This window comes from Camellia sinensis, chromosome 13 (assembly GCF_055761805.1).
Source record: "Camellia sinensis isolate YWXY chromosome 13, ASM5576180v1, whole genome shotgun sequence".
Lineage (NCBI taxonomy): Eukaryota > Viridiplantae > Streptophyta > Magnoliopsida > Ericales > Theaceae > Camellia > Camellia sinensis.
In genome coordinates, this window is record NC_138973.1 from 56,502,635 (window position 1) to 56,527,937 (window position 25,303).

A 25,303-nucleotide genomic window follows, 5' to 3' on the forward strand; every position below is an offset into this window, starting at 1 on the left:
GCTTTTAATTAAAAAAGCATGGTTACAAACCACGCGTTTAACGAAATTTGTTTTTGCATAGAAAGCGTGGTTTAACCACGCTTTTAAATAAAATTTGGTTTTTTTAGAAAACGTGGTTCGTAACCACGCTTTTACTATTGACTAAAGAAAGCGTGGTTATCATCCACACTGTTAACTAAAATCTGGTTTTAAAGGAAAGTGTGGTTTGTAACCACGCTTTCATAACTTATATAAAACCCCCACCCTCCTCATTTGCAACCACGCTTTTTACACTTAGTTTTTTTCCCCTTTCGATCTGCTCTCTCTCACTCTCTCTCTGCTCTCACGCTCCCTCTCCGTCCGTGGGTTCTCTGCTCTCTCTCTCTCTCTCTGTGGGTTGCCCTGCTCTCTCTCTCTCTCGCTAGTATGACTGTTTGTCTCTCTCTCTCTCTCAGTTTGAATTTTATATGTGTTTATTGTGTTTGTGAAAATGTGAATGTGGGTACAATGTGGGTAGAATAGGGTTTGTGAATGTGAAAATGTTGTGAATTGAAATTGATATCAATGTGGGTAGAATAAGCTTTGTGAATTGAAATTGTGGTTTTGAATTGTGAAAATGTTCTAGGGTTTTCAATTGAATGTGAAATCAGATATTAGGATTAGGGTTTCAGAAATTAGGGTTTTGAATTGTGAAAATGTTCTAACCCAAAGTTTTTGTTTGAATTTGTTTGACAATTCTAGGGTTAGGGTTTCATATCCGTATCTATATGTATATTTGATTTGTTTGGTATTGGTATTATTATTATGGTTATTATTCAAAATTAAAGAAAGGTTGACACACGTATATAATTTCCATTTTAGTGCAAAAACAATTTTTAAAATTAGGAAAGAACTTTTTATTGTTTCCTAAAATGACTAGCTAAAATAAATACTAAAAAAAAGTAACTCTTAAGTTAAAAATATAACTAAAAGTTTAATTAATCTTATGGAGATGCTCTTGCTATAGTATACGAGAAATTATTTAGTATTCTGAAAACACAATGTGATTATATGTCACTCAATATATAACACAGTGTAACATTTCACAAACTTTTTAGAAAAAATAAGAACAAAAATGATCATGTTATTGTATCATAAATTACGCTGAAATTCTTAACGCACCAAATGATTTTTGTAATTATTATACAAAGTATAGTTGTTAATTTGCATCATAGTCCATTGTGGTTTGCTTTTTATTAGATTGTGATCAAAAAGCCACTACTACATTAAATATTAAAATAATATTTGGAATTTTTTTTTTTAACACTTTCCATTCATATTTATATCCATATCCATAATGGGTAATAAAGATAAAACAATTGATGCGTAAAGAGGGACCAACAAACACATATTCAGTGTACAAATGCATGCACCCATTAACATATAAAATCCATAACCATATGAGACTTTACGTAACGCTATGGCATAAAAATAAATAAAAACTATATAATAGTGGCATTTGGCATTGTAAACTTTCGCAGTGGTCCCCATTTGTTCTTCATTATGTTATAATAACATAAACCAAAAAATGTCAAAAAAAAAAAATTGAAAAACAAAAATACAACTGATCACTAAGGAACTAAACTTTTTCACTATCAAAAGTAAAGGTTTTTTTGCAAAATACAATCACAGTCCAATTTCACTCATCATGTGAGTAGGCACGAAACGTAAAAGGAAATATAAAAAAGTTCTTAAGTTGTATTTTGTTAGGAGATTGGAGAAGAGATTTGAAAAGGAAAAGAGAAAAGATAAAATTTTGGGGTCTTTACCATTACTCTTTTTCTTTTTCTTTCCAAGTTCCTTTCCAAATTCCTCAACCAAAAACAACATTAGTGACTAAATTTTGAAAATGCCACTAATAAATGTATTTTTAAGACCCAAATAATTTCATGCTAAATGGTATACCTTTTTTAAAATAAAATTTTGGTCTTGACAGGATAGTAATTCATTACCAAATGTCTAATTTCATCCTTAAAGAGTAGAGACAATTGGTGAAAAGTTTATTTCAAAGGGTATAAAGTATTAGATCCAAGGTAAAATCTTGTTTGGTAAAAAAGACAAGGTGAAAATTGTTGATGATGTTGAAAAAGTTGCCAGAAAAGTCAGCGGTGGCAAGTGGTGATGGTGAGGTAGAAAAATGTATTATATTCAAGAAATATGGTGTTAAATGAGTGGCATTTATCACATTTTAACACATAGTTAGTTTGGTAAGAGATAGGTTGATTTCAACCGGTAAGTTGCAATAGATAGTTGTATTTTTGGATAAATTGTGTCTGTTTGGTCAAAGAGTTTAGAGCTTTGATTTAATAACTCAAAAGATTCAGAAATTGACATGGTTTGAAGCTCCTAAAAAAATAAATGTATTTCCAATTCACATTCATTATTATTATTATTATTATTATTATTATTATTATTATTATTATTATTATTATTGTTTTGTGTGGCTATTTTTAACAAATTCTAGATTTATATCATAGAATTAATATTTGTGTAGGTTGGCACTTTTAATAAATTTTTAACTTGATAACCTGTTATCTTTTGCTTGATTCCTTAATCGTCCTCCTCATCACTTGCAATAAAGTTTTAGACTGTTTAGTATGAAGTGGCCAGTGGGTTTCAAATAAATTATGTTTGTTTTATCACACACCATAGATTCGTCATTGTATTTTTATCACAGAATAGCATAATGCACTTTTAATAATTATAATTTTTATCATAAAAAATTATAATTCTCTTGTAAAATTTATCCAAAATTAATAAAAGATCTTCAGAACAAAAAGTTAGTTGAATTATGACATATTGTGATATAACATATTGTGATGTCAATTATGACATTATTTTGATTATGATCTAAGAGTTGTTTAGTTATGCTTGATTTGATATTCGGTTATAATTCAAATTTTATTTTTAATTAGGACTCCCACAAAAAATTATGTCATTTATAATGATGAAATTTACAAATGACATAATTTGCACATGTTACACAATATTTAATATTTCCTTATTGAGGTGATCTTAAAATTGTACATAGTACATGAAGCGTATATCAATAACGATCAAGGAAGCAATAATGGACCTAGAGTGGAGTAGGAGAGGCAATTGTCCTACTCATAAGATTTCAAAAAACTCTTTATATATTTTTTATATTACTTTTTTACTTCTTATGTTAGTAGAAAATAATATTGTAGTTCATTATCAAAAAAAAAATATTAATATACATGTCTACCTCATCAAGATTAGAAAACATTTCGCAGCCATGTCGACATGTGTGTTAAACTCATACTATCCAACCACAACCACTTAGGCCATAAGAAAATACCTACTTGTGGCAAGATGTCTCAACTAAACTAAATGGAAAAGTTAGGGTAACAGAAAATATACTAGAAAATTATTAGAATTTTAAATTGGGTGATTTTATTTATACATTATTAATACTCTTAATACACAATATTACTTAATACATATACAAAATAATTTACGAAGTTTAAAAATGAGTGTTGTTATTAGCATCTACCTAATTTCTTTGGATCCTTCAATTCTCACTCATTTATTTTTTTATAATTATATGCTGAGGTAAAATTACATTAAATGACAATTTTAAATGGAACACCCTCTCACCAAATGAAAACAATTACAATGACACTATACAATATTATATACCCATCTCCATCCCCATCGACATATATTCCTTATCAATTTAAACTCTAATCATATTCTTTTTCACCACCATCCTAAACCCACGTATTCATATTCAATAAAAAACATTTGAAACTACGTAATCAGTCAACGTTTTGTTCGATGGTTAATGTGTTCGGTATTCCAAATCAGTTAACGTTACAAACAATCCTTTTTTTATTATTATTTTTCAAAAATTTATCTCCCTCCATCAATGACACCTTTGTTTTTCTTTGCTTCGCATTTTTTGTTTGTATCGAACAAAAGTTGGGAAAATTTTGGGAGTAAGTGATGTCCATGTTTCGGCCTTTCCAAGTGGAAATAATCTATAATTATAGATATAAATCGCTAGCACAATTAGGGTTTGAATTATCAGTCGTTATTTAACCCATTTAGTGTTGAGATTTTAGATTTTACACTTTGAATACCGTTATTTATCAATATATTAACTGACATTGTCGGATATTGATTGATAAATATGATCATACTGGTAATATCAATACATATATTTTGTTAAATGTTACTTCATAGTTTACCAAAATTCAATACACAAATTTTAAAAATATAAAATTATCTGAAAACAATAATTTAAATGCAACAAAATTTCACCTAAATGTTACTCTTCTTATATTTTTAATTGCAAAGTTACGAATTAAACTTGCAAAATTACTAATTAAACATTACTCTTTTTAATTTTTAATTGCAAAATTACTCTTCTATTATATCCTTTTCAATGGATAATATAATAAATTGCAAAATTACTAATTAAACATTACTCTTTTTTATTTTACTTTTTTGGTTTGGTTGCTAGCTAAATTAAAAATAATAATTTTGGACCTTTTGGAGTTGGACTCCATTTGAGTGAGGCTTATTAAGAATATTTTAATTTTGAACTGAGTATAAAATGTAAAAAAAAAAGATGTGTACTAAATCAATTAAGTGTATGAAAATATAATTTCCCGGTCCCCACTCTATTTTCTCATTGAAGTGATATTGGGAAAAATTACCATCTCTATTCAAAACTCAATTAAGTTATTATATTTGAATAGTGTGGTGTGTTCCTATGGATTGGATTGAGATTTTTCTTCTACGTGGACCTATGATGAGCTCTTACCATAAAAGTTCTTGAAGTGGACAAAAAGATAGTTTTTTTTTTGGGTAGTATACCAGTTTTCTAACGAATGTAAAATATATCTAATTCATGTAACTCAGAAGTAGGTGCAAATGTTATGAATTTATAATTTTATATTTAAATTTGTAGATAGTTTTTGATAAATCCTTAAGCAAATATTAAACGTGATAGTGATTGTATGCAGGGAGCGTTCTTTTTTTGCTTTTATTTTTAAATGTGAGATTCTTCATTTATATAATAGAATACATTGCTTGTCTATTTGTGTCAAAATTGCAATATGAAATTTAAATTTTAGTACAACTCTTAATTGTTTATTTTTATATTTATTTTTTTTATGAGAAAACACAAGATTTAATATATTATACATCTAACAATAACTCATCTAATAAAATAAATCTGAGTACAAAATATAAAATAAATCCTAAATGGAGAAAAAGAACCTTCACGCAGAAAAAATACGAGTCTCCACATAGGGAGTAAAAAAAAGGAAAATTTACCCATAAATCTTATTTTCTGAAAAGTTGAACCATTTAGTCCTAAAAGTTTTCTTATGCACCATTTAGTCCCATTTAATAACATCAAACATCATCATCAAAACAACTAGGGAGAACGCAATAATTTAAGCTAGGTTTACAATCACAACATCAAAACAACATCAAACATCACAACAGCATCATCAAACATCATCATCATCATCATCATCAAACGTCGTCGTCATCATCAAAACAACAAGGTTTATATGAGGAAATACACCAACAGTTCCATCAACAAGCCTCGTTTCAACAACTTCAACCCTGACCCTATCAATACGAGCCCTAATCTACTCCCCAACTGATAGATCCATGATTCTTCTTCTACGCACCGTCAGGACTCTGCGGCGGCGGCGGCGACGACACAACCGATGACGCTGGCGGCACTACTAGGGCGTGTGACGGGCCGAAGGGAAGCCTCGATGCTGGTTCGAGAGACGGCGGCACGACAGCTGGATGAGCGGCTCGCCGACTGGAGGTACTCGAAGCCGATGGTGGCGCTGGACATGGTGTGGAACCTGGTGTTCATTGTGGTATCGGTGGTGATGTTGATTTGCACAGTGGAGGAGAGGCCTAATGTGTCGATTAGGGTTTGGATCTGCGGTTACTCGCTGCAGTGCTTGGTGCATGTGGTTCTGGTGTGGTTGGAGTATCAGAGGAGGAACAGGACGATCAGATTCCGAGATGTGGATGCATCGACGAGGACTGATACGAATTCAGTTGATGCGAATGATAGTGAGGATGAGGAAACTAGAGGCGCTTTGGGAATTTCTAGATGGCGATGATGTGTGTTGTTTTTGATGATGATGACGTTTGATGTTGTTGTGATGTTTGATGCTGTGATGTTGTGTTATTGATGATGTGATGACGTTTGATGTTGATGATGATAATGTTGATGATGTTTTATGTTGTTTTGATGATTATGTTTGTGATGTTTGATATTGTTTTGATGATGATGTTTGATGTTGTTTTGATAATGATGTTGTTTTGACGATGATGATGTTTGATGTATATGCCCTCTATGGTCAATTTCCCTATAATGGGACCTTTCAGTCTATAAGAAAACTTTTAGGACTAAACAGTGTATAAGTTATTAATTTGGGATTTATTGGTGCATCACCCAAAAAAAACTCCACGTAGAGATGAAACCTCAGCCGTTGTTTTATATGAATAAAAATAAGTGAACAAAAATGAGAAAATAAACAATAATAAACAAATAGAAAGAAAAATAAAAATGGGAGAAAATATAAATTGAAGTAATGTTTAGTGGTGTTGAAGCAATGTTTCACCCCTAGAGTTCCTTCTACCCTGGAAAATATAAATTGACAAAAATGAGAGGGCTGATTTTTATAGGAAAATGTCACTTATGATATAAATGTCACTTATAGGAAAATATAAATTGTCTTTTGACTCGCACAACTTCTCTCCACCAAGTGTCTGCCTAAACAAATTCAAATAACCAACACAAAAATAATAGCAGGTTAATTTAAAAAAATCAAATCAACACTGAAATATTACTAAAACAAAGAAGAAGAAATATGGAAAAAGAAAAATTTACACTTACCGTGCACAAGAGCATGATGTTAATGGTAATAAATAATGAAAAAAGCAGAACACAGAGTTCCATAGACAATTATGTCAAAACAAACCAACATTCTTTATGTGTTGTAAGCTTTTTTCTTAAAAAGCTAAAAAATCCAAAACATAATAATTATTTTAACTCATATTTTAATTAAAAAATCAATAATGATTGTTGGATTACAATTTCTGATTACTTAAATAAAGTTCTTGCCTCACAAGTAATTGTCATTGCATGAGTTAAAATTCATATTATTCTTTTAGAAGTAAAATCTGATATGAGTATATTGTTGATATTTTAATATTTTTTGTTTCATTGAAGCAAGTATTTAGAGACTGTTCCAATTATCTTCTACTGGGGGAAAACATAATTTGGGATCCCGATGAAGGTGTGTCATATGATGCTGAGCCGAAAGGGCTATATGGGGTGCAACTTGGCACCATGCTTAGCAATTTGGAGGAGATGTTCATGTCCAAGGTGGCATGTTACGGCAAAAGTGTCCGATTAAACTTCAAATGTAGAAATCCTTATCGCCAGTGGCAAGCAATCAACAAATACAAGATATTACGGATCAATGACGATGAGACGTTGAACATCGTATTAAGTATCGATGCAAGTTTCCAACCACCAAATTGTTTGGAAGTGTACATTGATAAAGAGGTTGTACACAATGTCTTGAATATGACACAGATGGATTATCGTCCCTTCACTACATTGCTTACACAGGGGATTGACACCACAGCATTTCGGTCTCCTATGTATGCACCAGATCAATGTTATTCAGTGGCCTACACACAACAGACATTTGAGGGCCATGGTGTGGAACCAAGTTCACGTGGTGGATATGATTATGAATTTCACAATAACACAGAAGATGTGCCCACCTGCAGCCATCATACCACTCCAGTTGAAGTTGTTGGTAATATGGCGGAAACGCTGAACTATGTGCAGTTTGTTGACAATGACATGTACGGTCCTGATATCGCCCAAGATGATGATGAGAATGAAATGTGTGATGAAGAAAATTTATTGGCTGGATCAGATGATGATGATGAAGAAGATGATGCTGACGGCCCCATTGACCCTAAAAATGTCCCCATTCCACCTAGACCTGAAATCCCTTTCTATGACAATATTCACATGGGTGGTGATTTTGACATAAGTAGCTGTGATGTCGTTCTCCATAACCGGATCTGGAATGTTAAAAGTCCAGAGTTGGACAAAGGGATGGTTTTCGTTGATAAGAAGCAACTTGTATATGCTGTGAAATTGTACCATGCAACAAATAATCGAGAGTATAAGGTCGTAACCTCCAAATGAGACCTTTGGGTGTCTGCTTGCAAGCACGATTACAGTTGGTGGTTACGTGCATCTCTTTGTAGGAAACATGGTCTTTTTGAAATAAAGCAGTACAGGGGTCCTCACCGTTGTTTATACCCACAACTGAACAGGGACCACACTAATATTAGCTCCAGTTACATTGCTTCTTATCTTTTGGGACAAGTTGCGGTGAGTATAAAAAATAAATTTTTATATATATATACATGAGGGTTTGTTTATAGTGTTCACACCCAAATAATCCAACTCATATTTGATTGTCGTATGCAGAATGAACCTGATATGCCAATTAAGAATGTCATCAAAGATATCAAAAAGACCATGAACTACAGTATATCATACAAGAAGGCGTGGCATGGAAGGGCAAAGGCAATTAGAATGGTATTCGGGGATTGGGATGAATCATATAGGTAGTTGCCTAAATTCATGCATGCATTACAGACATCTAATCTTGGCACCATTGTTCAATGGAAGCATAGGTATACCGGAGGTACAACCATTATGTCCGTCTTCCACTTTGTTTTCTGGTTTTTCAAGCCTGTCATCAATGGATTTAAATATTGTAGGCCTGTTATAACCATAGATGGTACATTCTTATATGGAAAATACACTGGTGTATTTCTTGTAGCAACGATCGTCACTGCCAATGGCAAAGTATTACCGCTTGCATTCGCTGTTGTCGACAAGGAGAGTTTGGAGTCTTGATTGTTCTTCATTTCAAATATCAAGGAACACATTGTCATGGATCGACAGAAAGTGACTTTGATATCTGATTGAACTGAGAGTATTTTAGCTGCTGTGAGGCGGCATTGGCTGAATCCCTTGCATCAATTTGTTGGATATCATCGGCACTGCCTTCGACATGTTTGTAGTAACTTTAACACAAAGTTTAAAAATAAGGAGCTGAAACAACTTCTATGGAAAGTAGGGAGTGCTCATCAACGACGAAAGTGTAATGCTTACTTAGAACAGATACAAGCTATTAACCAAGATGCCATCTATTGGGTCTGCAAGATGAATCCTATGGAGTGGGCCCTTGCGTATGACGGTGGATATCGGTGGAGGGTATTGACCAGCAATGATGCAAAGTGCTTCAATAGTGTCTTGAAAGGTGTAAGGAACTTACCTATCTCAGCTATGGTTGAGTTTACATTTCGACAGTTCGTAAAATATTTTGATGAGATGGGAGCCCAAGTAGAAATAGATGTACGGAATGAGTTCCAATACCCTAGAGGGATGCAAAAAACTATCGAGGAGGGCATTGCAAGGGGAAATACTTTCCAGTTGATATCGTATGACATGTTAGTTTGTAATGTAAGCTAAATTGTTATTATTATGTTTTGAAGTTAATTATACCTAAAAACATGAACTTGATTATTTTGTATCAATATTGTCTGATAAGCCCCGCCGCATATTTGAGGTGTAAACATCTTTTCACCATGGACGAGGTCGCAATACACAGATTGTGCGCATGAATGAACCCACGTGCAGTTGTGGCAAATACGAGATAAGACACTATCCATGTTCCCATATGCTCGCTGTTATGTCTGAATGCAGTGACAATCCATTCGAGTACGTTGATCCAGTATATAGGCTTCCTGTATACATGAGAGTTTGGAAAACTAAATTCAACCCAATACCGCATCAAGATTGTTGGGATGATCTGCAGTGGACCTTAATGCCTAATGTACTTCGTCTGCGAGAAGTAAAACGGGATCGTAAATCTATGTCCCGTATTCCGAATGAGATGGATATATCAGATAAGCGTTTGACCGCTTGTTGCAGTGAGTGCCAGCAAACAGGTCATGACAGGCAAACATGTCCGATGCGGCTTGGTCAATGAAGACTATGTAATGCTTACATAAGTTTCGTAAATTGTGAAATTATAAAATGGTTGCGCTTTTTAATTCTGAAATTGTAATTGGACAGCTCATGTGAATTTTTAGCTTGTAATGCAAATGACCCCATGTTAAACTAAATTGTAATTGTTAATTTTTAATTCTTTAAATAGATCATTTTTTATTTGTAATAGATCATTTTTAATTTTTAATTCTTTATATATTGTAATTGTTTTATATTAAAAAAAATTTACAACTAACATACTAAGCAAATAAATTAAACTAAATATGTATGCAAAAACATTTAACTGTAGCACATAGGCTTAAGTTTTTTATTGTGTACTTGATTGAAAATGTGTATTACAAAATTTTATACTTAATCAAATAGTTCTTCTACCATTTGAAAATTTAATATTTATGAATAAATTTAATATTTTCGAATGGTCCAAGCATTTTTCACATTTACAATTTATAAATAAATTTATGTAATTTAAAAATTTTATACTTTATTGAAACTTTTAGCATTACAAAATCAATAATTAAGTTTTGTCAAATATGTCATAAATGTAATCATCAACCTATTATTGATACAAAAAAAATTTCTCATTCAATTTTTTGGCAAATATTTATGCAGGAAAACTATCCACATGTTACTGCACTATGTTTATGGTCATTATTAAGCTTATGTAACTGTGGCCCTAAAATTTTTTGGAAAAGATTTCTATATTAGTTATAGCATAGATAACTGTAGGTTCTATTGAATTGTTTATCATATTTAATGACACATAATTTTAAATCTTAAAGTACATATATATATATATATATATTTAAAAATCATAAATTATGGAATAATTAGAGTTTTTTTTTTATGATTATAATTAGATTTTAGTTAATTGCTTCCATGTTAGTGGCACACAAATATATAATTTTAAAATAATTGAGCACATTTTTTTTTTGAAGTCGTCATGTACGAAATAATTAGAGTTTAATTGTTATAGTTAAATTACAGGTAACCAATAGAGTTTTTTGAAATAAAAATTAATTACATTTTAGTGAATTGCTTCCATCTATAGTATCACACAAATTTAGATTTTGAAATAACTGAGCATACTTTTCTTTTACAAATCGTAATTTATGGAATAATTATAGTTTTTCTGTTATGATTAAATGAGAGTTTTATTGTTATGATCTAGTATTTCACTTGTACAGGCTTCATGGCACATTTACCTGTGGAGGTCCCATTTTTCATTCATCCACATCGAGCCGACAGTATATGGGAGCATCTGGTATGCAATAACGTTTGTTGGACTTTACGCTGACAATTAAAATACCATGCATTTTGTTTTATCTTACGTGATAATGCTATTATTTAAACTAGTCATTCTGTTATGCAGGACGAGGCACGCACAGTGTTAACATGCTGCCGGGCAGATTCTGGCCTATGGGGGCATCCGTTGGACCATAGAGTCTTGCAGTATATACTACGCGCAGGATTCTATGGTGTCTACCGTATTGGTCATATTAGACTGGACCACCCACTCATCACTGCTCTGGTCGAAAGGTGGCGCACAGAGACTCATACATTCCATTTCCCGATCGGAGAGGCCACCGTCACATTGCAGGACGTATCTGTCCTATATGGTCTACGGATTGATGGGCGAGCAGTTTCTAGTGTTGACCCATCATTGACGAGGGAGCAGTGGATAGCTCTATGTGGTGAGCTATTGGGAGTAGCACCTACACCTGCAGACTTACATACAGGTAGACTGAGGGTGAGGTGGCTGGCTAAGCAGTTTGGTCCTCTTCCAGAGCAGGCTCCAGATGAGTTGGTACAGCAGCATACCCCAGCATATATTCTATGGCTTATTGGGGGGATATTTCTTCCTAATAAGTCACAGAACCTGCTCAAGCTTATGAACTTGCCACTGCTGAGAGACATTGACGAGATCGACGAGTACAACTGGGGTGGCGCTTCTTTGGCATGCTTGTTTAGAATGCTATGTCGAGCAACTCAGGTGGGTGAGAAGGAGATCGAAGGCCTACTTGTCTTGCTACAGGTTAGTAAGAATTTTATTACATGTCAATTCATATTGTATGACATATATCAGTATTGTAATTGCGTTCAAACCATTATAGATTTGGGCGTGGGAGAGATTCATTCGCATTGCCTCGTCTAGGCGGCAAGTGGTTGCTCCTGGTGAGCTTCCTATGGGCTAGGGAAACATGCAATTGCCATCCGGACCTCGAGGTAGCCGGTGGAGGGTTGACTTCGGCCACGAGGTCGTATCAACCTACGTAGTCGTCGTTTATAGAGACCAGTTCGACCGGATGATCAAGGGCAAGGTATGAAATTTTGCTCTCAATTTTAGCTGTCTTGTTCATTGTATATGTTTTGAGTTCACGAGCGAATTTTAATATACTTGTCGTTATTGTAGTTTATTTGGCAGCCTTATGCTGGGGTCCTCAGTACGCTCCCAAACTATTGTTGACTAGGTCAAGAGATATGGATGGAGAGAGTGCCACTTATTTGTTTTGACGTGGTTAAGTGGCATCTCTCACATCGTGTCCTTTGACAGTTTGGTCGGGTCCAGTCCATGCCAGATCGGTTCGACACCGAGTGGCGATTGCATGTGACTGATAGGTGTGGCCTAGCTAGCACTGACTGGAGTCTGTTTTATATGCGATATATACAGCTGTGGGATGCCCGTCGGGACAGTATTGTATAGGCTGACTGGAGCGATGAGGTGCTCCCCTCTTCCGACCCTTACATGTTGTGGTATCAGCGACATACACGTCTACTAGCCGGTAATCCGAGCCACCTGTCTGAGTCCAGATATCAGGGAGTTGGGCCTTCTCTTGAGGCATTGGTGAGTATCATAGTATGTGTCAGATAATTATTAAAATCATAATTGATTTACTTTTAGTCAGTTGTACCCTAATACGTCCAAATTTTTATTCAGGTGGTTGGAGCTGGGAGGTCATATCATTTGGCTGAGGACGTCCTTTTCAGATGTGATGGACAACATGCCTTGCAAGCCGTTGTAGAGATCCGAGACTTATTGTACGAGGCGATCTAGCATGCCTATTGGGGAGATCGTCTGCATTTTGGCCACTACGGTGTACACAGTGCAACAGCTGCTCCAGATACATCAATACCGTCTACGTCAGTGCCTTTCACTTCAGCGCCGGCCACATCAGGTCCTTGGACATTAGTCACCCCACCGCATGCTACCCCATACATATCTCCAGATTCCCTCCACGTACATCCTACCCAGCATACTGGCATACCTTACGTAGTTGACCCTGATTGGATATTGCCCCGATACATGCATGACATTGTCACCCCACCCACCCCATTACCACCGCCATACAGTTTAGGTGTGTGTAGTGTTGGAGTTGATACATGTACATCACATACTCCCACACTACATACATCTACTTTTGTGGGGACTAGTTCGACCGCGACCATGAGTACACATGATACAGTTCTCACTGACATCTCCCACGTTCAGGATGAGGCCCATATTGAGACCCCCCAGAGCGTGAGGGAGAGGTCGAGGTTATGGTCGTGGCGGACGTCGCAGCCGAGGTTGGGGTGCGGGCAGAGGCAGAGGTCGAGGTCCAGGTTCAGTTGCACATCGTGATACAGTTGCACCAGATGAGGGAGTTTCACAACTCACAACAGTATCCGATGTTGGGCCAGAGAGAGGATCAAGGGCAGCATAGGCAGGAGAGGGAGGGTCACAGTTACATGATACGCATTTACGATAGGGGGAGCCACATATTCAGAGAGTCTACCACAGGAGACTGAGGAAGAAGGTCCACGGTCGGGGTTGTGGGACTGGGTGTAGGTTAGGGCATTAGAGGGTATGATATGGAGTGTATAGTATTTTTTATTTATAGTTTTTGTTATAGTTTTTGTAAATCAAATTTGTACAGAGGATGTAAATGTGCTATATTTATTTATTTGAAAATAGAATTTTACAATTTTTGATTCTTACTTATTCTGAGGATTTCTTAAATACTTCAAATATTCAAATCATGATGTCACAATGGGTTTAAACAGGGTGAATATATACATAAGAGATTGAAGTTGTGTTGCATTTGGTACCATATGAATTTTCGTTTTACAATAATAAACTATATAATTTTATACATTTTTTTTTAAAAAAAATTCGTTTTTAAGTATATAATTATTTCTTTACAAAAAACACAAAAAGAATAAATACATAAATTTTATTTCTTATTCTGTACTTTTTTTCCCAAAGAATTTGATAACATAATGGAAAATTTAAGAACACTTTTTTTTTGAAACACACACACAAAAATTTCAGATTACATAAAACTACCAAAAAAAAAAAAAGGTACAGAACGTGATAATATAATAGAAATTTTAAGAACATTGATTTTTTTAAACAACGTGCGCACACACACACATACAACATTAAGAAAACAAAAACACAAATTTTTTATACTCTGCTTTCCCCCCCCCCCCTCCCCAAAAAAACAGAAAGAAAGAAAGAAAGAAAAAAGTTCTTGAATACTTGAATAGTCTTTCTCCAAAAAAAAAAAAAAAAACAAATTTTAGTTTTTCAATAGAGTGAAGATGATGAACTGTGGAACTTACACAGTAGTTTGTTATAAATTTAAAATATAAAATTAAAAAAAAAAAAAGAGAGCGAAGACAGTGAAACGTGGAACTGCACAACAGTTTCTAAAATGTGAGAAGTGGAGAAGTGGAAGTTATTTATTAAGTTGGTAATTTACGATTTTACCCATAATTACAATTTGATATAAGTTTTAAAATAATAGATTATTTAACAAGTTATGGTCATTTTAGGAAAAATAGAAAAAAATTTGTAATGACACCAAAATTGGTGTTCCCCTTTAATAATAGAATAAATTAACCCTCCAACTGGACCCAAATTCTGTAATAATAAATAGTTTCTCCAGCACTCAAATTCTATAATTTGCCAACCCCACATTCTTTCATTTCCATCATCACTGTGGCCCTCTACACTCGAAGAACCCCAACTCCCTCTACTGGACCCTCAGCCATTTTCTTTTGACGTTGTGTCGTTTCCCAAAATCTGATTTTTGTCAACAGCCCACTCGTTGCCACCATTGGACTCCCTATTTTTATTACAACTCCAGATATTAGTGGGTGACTCATTCTCATGCTTGGTTTGAGATTGTATTTCAACTTTACTCCCCTCAGTATTCGAAGAACCCCAAGCAGCAAAAGTTTTTGACTGAGGTACATGCTCAACATCTTCTTACTTGATTGTGGGTGACTCATTCTCATGCTTGGTTTGAGATTGTATTTCAACTTTACTCCCCTCAGTATTCGAAGAACCCCAAGCAACATAAGTTTTTGACTGAGGCACATGTTCTATATCTAGGTACTTCATTGTGGGTGTGTTTCACAGTTCTATCTGCGACTGAGAAAATAATTTCGATTTTATCTCATGTAACTTAGCTCATGGGCTTTTCAAGACACTTGAGGGTATTATGGGTATTTCAGTATTTATTTTTGATGGCATCAGTAGCTTCGGTTAGTTGGGTGGACAACAGTACAAAAATGAGAGAATCTTCATATTGTCAGTTAAAGTAAGGCAGACTTCTATAATTATTAAAATTACAAGAGAGATTTTTATATTTGTCAAACATCTCTAGGGAGGTAAGTGTAATTTACCGAATACAAAAAGAAGCAAAAAATGCAAAGAGGAGAAAAGGGGATGACTGTGAAGTTTCGTAAAGTGAAAATAAGATAAAATATAGGCTGGAGTGCCAATCTTCTTTACATATCAGGTGGCCATTTTATTGTTTTGTTTTGTTTTGTTTTGTTTTGTTTTGAACATTGTTTTGGTGAAAAAATTAACGATAGTTTTGTAGGTCGAAGTGAGTTGGAAGATTGTGTATTTACTTGCACTCTATTTCATAGTTGTTTATGAACAATATTACTTTAAAACAAAGAAAATTAAAGCCTCTATTTCATTTTATGATTTAATTTATAATTTTTTGAAAACACCAATTTGTACTGAAATCGTCAATTCGAAGTGACTACTTGTTGCATTAAAAAAGCAAGCATCAGAAAATAGTTTACTGTGGCGATATGACAACTCACTGCATTACTGATTAATTTGACAACTCACTGCTCGAATATGAAGGGATTGCATTGTGAAAAAGATGACCCACAATTATGATTTTATCTAACAACCATGTCCGTGACTGCATCACAGATACACAAAGTCACGAGTACTCAGGATTGCATGAAATGAATAAGACAAAATAATACCACGGGTATCACTTCTTCCACAGTGCCCCAACATCTCAATTATCGTCACCAGGTCATCTTTAGTTAACCCCCAATATGATGTCTATAAATAGCGCTACCCCCAGTATGATGTTTGTTCAAGTCATAACAATAGTAATATATCTACAATTACTATTATTATTAATTTTTTTTTATTTTATGAACAATGTCTTCAAGAGGTGCAGGAAGTTCATGTCGTCAAAGAAATCCGAAAGTATGGCTATTACCTCCATTTACTTATGACCACAGAGAAAAAAGTACTCGAGTCTGAAGGATTATTATGCTGGTATCCGAGCAGAATGGGCGTTCAGGGTAATGGAGCAAGAAGGATTGTTTAATGATCTACGTAACTTTGGGGCACCGGTACCTTGTCGTTGTTCATTGACCATGGCTAGACGAAATGTGAGTGACTATGAAAAAGCAGTTAGCAGAATTAAGAAGGAGAATAACATAATGTTGATGTGGAGATGTCGACATTTCATGCTTCAACTAGCCACCGAAATGGCAGAAGCAAGCAACAGAGAATTGACAGTGATTGAGCGAAATAATGTCTTAAACAATGAAAAATATCTCTCTGACTACTACATGTCAGATGGGGAATGAGAAATCAAACACCTTTATCTTTCATATATGTTTGTATGTTGTGTCATATCTTCGTTACTGGAGTGTAAGACAATGTTGTTGTTCATATAGCTTACGGATGTATTTCAACTATTTGTTATATGAACCTAAAGTTTATGAAATCACTACATTTATAAGTACACATGTCAAGATTCGTTACAAATTTCTCTTCCTATTGATAACTCGTGTATAAGCATTGCAAAGCCATTACAATGAATAAAAACATTTGGTCATACATGCAACCAAGTTCATTCAGTATCATCATTATATTCCATATCAATAATGCCTGAAATCATGAAAGCCTAGTTCAATTAGCATTCTTCAAAATAACAATAACAGAGAGAAAGCAAAGGTATTTATTATTTGTAGAATTACAAGAACTATTCAAAAACTATTGAACTTGCTCCCTTCATTGATAAGTCGTGGATAAGCATTACAAATCTATTACAAGATAAATGGTTTGGTCATTCATCCAAACAATTTCATTCATTATCATCATCATCTGACATCTCAATATCAGATTCATATATAGCATCCATGCTCCAAGTGAAGTACTGGTGCGCATCATCCATTAACCCATCTTCGGCACGCTCATTTGCGGTTTTCATTAGTTCGGACCTTTGCAAACGTTGGGTCATGCGATTAACTTCGTCGCGGATACGATGCAATGCCCTTTGCAACAACTGTGGAGTGTCAGTTGGCATACATATGGCTAACCGGCGAGGAAATTTAATATAAACTTCACGACATAGCTCAACGAGAACGTTTGCTCGAGTTATGCGAAATTGCCACTCAGCTCTCATGGTATTGACGGCGACATGTGAGTAACGCAAATTTGGATTTAATGGGTATTGAAATTCATCTCTATCTGCAACCCAATGGCGACCCATTGCTGAATATAGATCAACCACTGTATATCTCATGATGATATCGCTCGAAATAGCTATAAAACTTTTGTTGTGGTATGATGCGATATTTATACCACATATACACAGTTGTTATAACATGCACAAATTCAAAATGGAGATGGACGCAAGTATTCATGTCTTATAAACTCTAAACTCACATGCCAACAATGAAGTACTGATACTTCAGGAAGTTCACATGGTAGCTGTATGTTTGAAATTATTATAAACAACTATGCATTAGAGTTGTCACGTCAACTTTTATGACCTGAACAACTATGCATCAACTTTATAGGAGTTGTCACTTCGACTTTTATGTACTACTTAGTGCATATCTGAAGGTTTTAAGCAAGGTTCAAATCCGCTTAGAAATTTAATTTCACTTTCACCTTACATATTTAATTTAATTTAATTGGAGAAATTTGACCAATTTAATTTCAAGTTAACTATGTGTTGATTTAAGTCGGTGTTGTTCTTGTCTGAATACTAGGCTAGCTTTTATCTGTAACACTTTCAAGTTCTATACATTGAAAAACCCATTCATTCTAACTCTACTACAAATTAATCTTCAATGCATTCTAACTCTATAATGTTTTCTCTTCAAGGTTTATGAATCTATTTAAAGCTGCATAGGGTGGCTTTTTAAACACAAAGGGTCTAATTTTTTTGTTGTTTTGTTCTGACACTCCCTCATCCCATTATGAATTACAAAAATTCACATGGGCACAGTAGCTATAGTACGATAATAAATTGTAGCTCGGCGCAGTGATACGTCCAACATTTCTTAGTGATGCAGTGATGTAGTGACTTTAACAGACGTAATAAATTGTGTGCTTTGTCTTTCCTCAGATGTTATGTGACTTTGTGCAGCGATACAGTGCTGCATGTGACTTTTTTCCTCAGATGCAGTGATGCATGTGACTTTGTGCAGTGATGCATGTGACTTTATGCAGTGATGCATGTGACTTTCTGACTTTGTAAATTATATACTTTGTAACTTTTTTCCTCACATGCAGTGATGCATGTGACTTTGTGCAACGCAACTTAGATGCTTTGTTTTTTTCTCACATTTTAACATTCATCTAAGTCACATTAATACGACCACATGGAAATAGTGTTGACAAATAACTATATAAAGGATTGAAGGAGTGATGGTAAACACACAACCTTTCCACTCAGTTTGCTCTAGGAAACTATCGTTTATCTATTGAGAAAAAATCAAATGGAGTATAGATTCACGGCAGGGGGTAGGAATCGCAGAAGTGAGAGTTCACGACGAGAAAAAGGAACGGGAAGGGGACTCGCAAGGGTTAGGAACTTCAAAAGAGGTGAGAGTTCATGCCGAGGAAGAGGAACGAGAAGGGGAAGTGGCGATGCTGAAGATGAAACACCATTTACTTTGTTAGATGCCTCTTGTGCTTATCATGATAGGTTTGGGAAGCGACATTTTGTCATGCGCAAGTACTATCTAGATCCATGTGGTTTCATGGAGGATCCATCTGATAATCAAACATGATATGATTTAGCAGATGCTAGACTTCTGAAGTGGCCCACACTATTTATAAAGTGAGTGCAAATGGAAAGATTATGTCGGGAAAATCGACTGAAGGTGTTGAAAGCACGTTCAGTTCAGATCCAAAAGGAAGACCCAGATAATGTTAATCGACTAAGTGAAAGACTTCGACGTGAGATTTCTCAAATGCGCCGTAGGTCAGCCTGCGATATGAAACTATCTATACTTAAGTCGGATGCCAAGAAGAACGAAACAACACCAAATGCTGCGACTATCAAGGCTATCAAGGACGATCCTGCACTTCTCTCTAACCCTAAGCTCTTTAATTGTTCGGACTTTGAGATTGCCGATTTGAGCGAGGATTAGGCGTCTATCTGTCTACTAAATTATATTAGGTTATCCATAATTATGTGTTGTGTGTGTTAAAATAACTCTTTCGACAATGAGTTTGTGAAAGGTTTGTCTAATATTTGTCTATGTAATTGTTAAGTATTGTACTCTTCGCTTTATTTTATGTTTTGTGTTATGTTGAATTGTTCCACAAATTATTTTTGTGGAATCGCTTTATTTTATATTCTGTGTTATGTTGAATGGTTCCACAAATTATTTTTGTGGAATACTTATGTTTGAACTAGCTACGGCGTTCTAAAGTGTTATAAGTGTTATAGTCATACCTTTATTTTGTTTTCCTGTTCGTAGTAGTAATTAGCAAATTAGATACTTTGTATATGCTGTGTGAAGTTTTATTTAAATATTTCTTGGCAACAAAAATTTAAGGGAACAACAAATATTTAGTTTCGAAAATTCTGCAAAAGTAGGCTTACTTTGGGAAATAAATTAGTTTAGGGGCTTAGTTTGGGAAAAGCCCCAACAAAATCTCTCCGAAACTGCTCAAAATGTTCTCTAGGAGGGTGCGTGTCTCGAGGCCATTATTTTCTTCTTTTTTTTAATTTTTAATTTTTAATTTTTTATTTGTTGTTTATATTTTTGTCCATCATGGATCTTTTTAAAATTATATTTGAATTATATAACAAAATAAAAATTTATTTAAAAATTTATATTTAAATAACAATTTAAAAAATATCAGGTAAATTTAGCAAATATTTAATTTATATTTTTTACACAATTCACTACTCTTTAGACAATGCATGCTGTTTATTTTTTAAAAATTTTATGTATAAATTATTTATGTAAATATCAAATTGATCTGATAATCGTACATATAATTTTATCATTTTTTTAAAAAAATAATGGATGCGAAACATAATTTCAAAATTACATAATTTATTTTTAAATATTAAAATAATAAAATTTGGTAGCTAAGATTATTTATCAATACGATATTTTATATGAATAATTTATATATAGAGATCTACAAGATGACTGAGCGAATTATAGAATGTGGATTGAATAATAATAATAATAATAATAATAATAATAATAATAATAATAATAATAATAATAATCAGTATAAAAAGCGTGGTTATGCTTTCCTTTAAAACCGAATTTTGGTTAAAAGCGTGGATGATAACCACGCTTTCTTTAGTCAACAGTAAAAGCATGGTTGTGAACCACGTTTTCTGGGAAAAAAAAACAAATTTTAGTTAAAAGCGTGGTAACCACGCTTTCTATATAAAACAAATTTCCTTAAACGCGTGGTTTGTAACCACGCTTTCTTAATTAAACGCGTGGTTTGTAACCACGCTTTTATGGTTTTACCAATTTTGCGCGGCTGGGCCAGAAATATGGTGAAAGCGTGGTTTGTAATAACGTTTCAGCTTATTTTGGGAATTCCGTCCAAACTAGGCCTAGTTTGGGAAATAGGTTGCTATTTTAGCTTATTTTGGGAAAAGGCCCCCAATTGTCTCATTGCAAAATGTTTTCTGACACTTATTTCCTTCATTTTCCTCCGTTGATGCAATTGAAAATATTGAAAATATTGAAGACAAACACAATTATTAATGCGGTTTTAAGAATTCTTCTTTGTTAGAAAAATATAAATGAGAATTGTTTGAAAATTGTTATTTTCTGATTATAATATGATGTTAATTAGCTGTTAAAAAAACAAATATGAGTACTAATCAAAGCAAAAAAAAAAAAAAAAAAAGGAAAGAAAAGTAACAATACAAAACTTTCACTTTGCTATTTCAAGTTTACCAGTATTCCAATTCTCATTTTATCTACATTTTCAAATGCAAAGAAAAAAAAAAGTCAATCATGCTACTTTTATGAATCTATTTAAAGCTGCATAGGGTGGCTTTTTAAACACAAAGGGTCTAATTTTTTTGTTGTTTTGTTCTGACACTCCCTCATCTCATTATGAATTGCAAAAATTCACATGGGCACAGTAGCTATAGTACGATAATAAATTGTAGCTCGGCGCAGTGATACGTCCAACATTTCTCAGTGATACAGTGACTTTAACAGACGTAATAAATTGTATGCTTTGTCTTTTCCTCAGATGTTATATGACTTTGTGCAGCGATGCAGTGCTGCATGTGACTTTTTTCCTCAGATGCAGTGATGCATGTGATGCATGTGACTTTGTGCAGTGATGCATGTGACTTTATGCAGTGATGCATGTGACTTTCTGACTTTGTAATTGTATACTTTGTGACTTTTTTCCTCACATGCAGTGATGCATGTGACTTTGTGCAACGCGACTTAGATGCTTTGTTTTTTCCTCACATTTTAACATTCATTTAAGTCACATTAATACGACCACATGGAAATAGTGTTGACAAATAACTATATAACGGACTGAAGGAGTGATGGTAAACACACAACCTTTCCACTCAGTTTGCTCTAGGAAACTATCGTTTATCTATTGAGAAAAAATCAAATGGAGTATAGATTCACGGCAGGGGGTAAGAATCGCAGAGGTGAGAGTTCATGATGAGAAAGAGGAACGGGAAGGGGACTCGCAAGGGTTACAAACTTCGAAAGAGGTGAGAGTTCATGTCGAGGAAGAGGAACGGGAAGGGGAAGTGGCGATGCTGAAGATGAAACACCATTTACTTTGTTAGATGCCTCTTGTGCTTATCATGATAGGTTTGGGAAACAGCATTTTGTCATGCGCAAGTACTATCTAGATCCATGTGGTTTCATGGAGGATCCATCTGATAATCAAACATGATATGGTTTAGCAAACGCTAGACTTCTGAAGTGGCCCACACTATTTATAAAGTGAGTGCAAATGGAAAGATTATGTCGGGAAAATCGACTGAAGGTGCCGAAAGCACGTTCAGTTCAGATCCAAAAGGAAGACCCAGATAATGTTAATCAACTAAGTGAAAGACTTCGACGTGAGATTTCTCAAATGCGTCGTAGGTCAGCCCGCGATATGAAACTATCTATACTTAAGTCGGATGCCAAAAAGAACGAAACAACACCAAATGCTGCGACTATCAAGGCTATCAAGGATGATCCTGCACTTCTCTCTATCCTTGAGTTCTCTAATTGTTCGGACTCTGAGATTGCCGATTTGAGCGAAGATTAGGCGTCTATCTGTCTACTAAATTATATTAGGTTATCCATAATTATGTGTTGTGTGTGTTAAAATAACTCTTTCGACAATGAGTTTGTGAAAGGTTTGTCTAATATTTGTCTATGTAACTGTTAAGTATTGTACTCTTCGCTTTATTTTATGTTATGTGTTATGTTGAATGGTTCCACAAATTATTTTTGTGGGATACTTATGTTTGAACTAGCTACGGCGTTCTAAAGTGTTGTAAGTGTTATAGTCATACCTTTATTTTGTTTTCCTGTTCGTAGTAGTAATTAGCAAATTAGATACTTTGTATATGCTGTGTGAAGTTTATTTAAATATTTCTTGGCAACAAAAATTTAAGGGAACAACAAATATTTAGTTTCGAAAATTCTGCAAAAGTAGGCTTAGTTTGGGAAATAAATTAGTATAGGGGCTTAGTTTGGGAAAAGCCCCGACAAAATCTCTCCGAAACTGCTCAAAATGTTCTCTGGGAGGGTGCGTGTCTCGAGGCCATTATTTTCTTCTTCTTTTTTAATTTTTAATTTTTTATTTGTTGTTTTTATTTTTGTCCATCATGGATCTTTTTTAAATTATATTTGAATTATATAACAAAATAAAAATTTATTTAAAAATTTATATTTAAATAACAATTTAAAAAATATCAGGTAAATTTAGCAAATATTTAATTTATATTTTTTACACAATTCACTACTCTTTAGACAATGCATGCTGTTTATTTTTAAAAAAATTTATGTATAAATTATTTATGTAAATATCAAATTGATCTGATAATCGTACATATAATTTTATCATTTTTTTAAAAAATAATGGATGCGAAACATAATTTCAAAATTACATAATTTATTTTTAAATATTAAAATAATAAAATTTGGTAGCTAAGATTGTTTATCAATACGATATTTTATATGAATAATTTATATATAGAGATCTACAAGATGACTGAGCGAATTATAGAATGTGAATTGAATAATAATAATAATAATAATCAGTATAAAAAGCGTGGTTATGCTTTCCTTTAAAACCGAATTTTGGTTAAAAGCGTGGATGATAACCACGCTTTCTTTAGTCAATAGTAAAAGCGTGGTTGTGAACCACGTTTTCTGGAAAAAAAAAAAACAAATTTTAGTTAAAAGCGTGGTTTGTAACCACGCTTTCTTAATTAAAAGCGTGGTTTGTAACCACGCTTTTATGGTTTTACCAATTTTGCACGGCTGGACCAGAAATATGGTGAAAGCGTGGTTTGTAATAACGTTTCAGCTTATTTTGGGAATTCCGTCCAAACTAGGCCTAGTTTGAGAAATAGGTTGCTATTTTAGCTTATTTTGGGAAAAGGCCCCCAATTGTCTCATTGCAAAATGTTTTCTGACACTTATTTCCTTCATTTTCCTCCGTTGATGCAATTGAAAATATTGAAGACAAACACAATTATTAATGTGGTTGTAAGAATTCTTCTTTGTTAGAAAAATATAAATGAGAATTGTTTGAAAATTGTTATTTTCTGATTATAATATGATGTTAATTAGCTGTTAAAAAACAAATATGAGTACTAATCAAAGCAAAAAAAAAAAAGGGAAAGAAAAGTAACAATACAAAACTTTCACTTTGCTATTTCAAGTTTACCAGTATTCCAATTCTCATTTTATCTACATTTTCAAATGCAAAGAAAAAAAAAAGTCAATCATGCTACTTTTAAGATTGTCAGAGTAAAGACGTTCAACTACTACTTAGAAATTTAAGCATTTTCTTTTCTTAGTTACCTAACTTTATATTTTTCTCTGGTTAGAAGAGAATAGAGGGGAAGGATCCTGGAAGTCGACTCCTGGAGAGCATGGTTTGATTTAAAAATCAAGTGCACTGTATCAGTTGTGTTGTTCTCTCTACTACCTCTAGTATTAGAAAAAAGACAGGATAAATTACATTAATCTCCCTTAAAGTTTGGAGAAATACATCAAGCCTCACAAATTTGACATAATTAGATTTCTTTAAAATTTTAATTCACGTAGCACTTTTTCTTTTCACCAATAACTCGTTAAATGATATTTTTATATCTTTTAAACTAAGAAATATATTTTATATTTATTTATCCATGTGTCTGCACACTATTATAGTATTAACCTTATTAAAAAGAAAGTCGGTGTAACTATGCCAAACTTATGGAACTTACTATTTTATTTTTATTTTTTTCTAAACCAAAAGGTATCAATATATACCCTAAAAAATATATGTTGATTTCAAAGGCTTTGCATCACACTATCTTGTTCTCACCAGACTTTTGCTATGATGATAATTTTGTGTTTTTTTTTTTTTATCATAGTTTGAATTGAATA

At 33.7% G+C, this 25,303-nt stretch overlaps 1 pseudogene; it reads left to right on the forward strand.

Annotated features, from left to right (window-relative positions):
* Positions 1-5,726: 5,726 nt before the first annotated feature.
* On the forward strand, positions 5,727-6,140 carry LOC114262658 (E3 ubiquitin protein ligase RIE1 pseudogene; annotated as a pseudogene).
* The last annotated feature ends 19,163 nt before the right edge of the window (positions 6,141-25,303 follow it).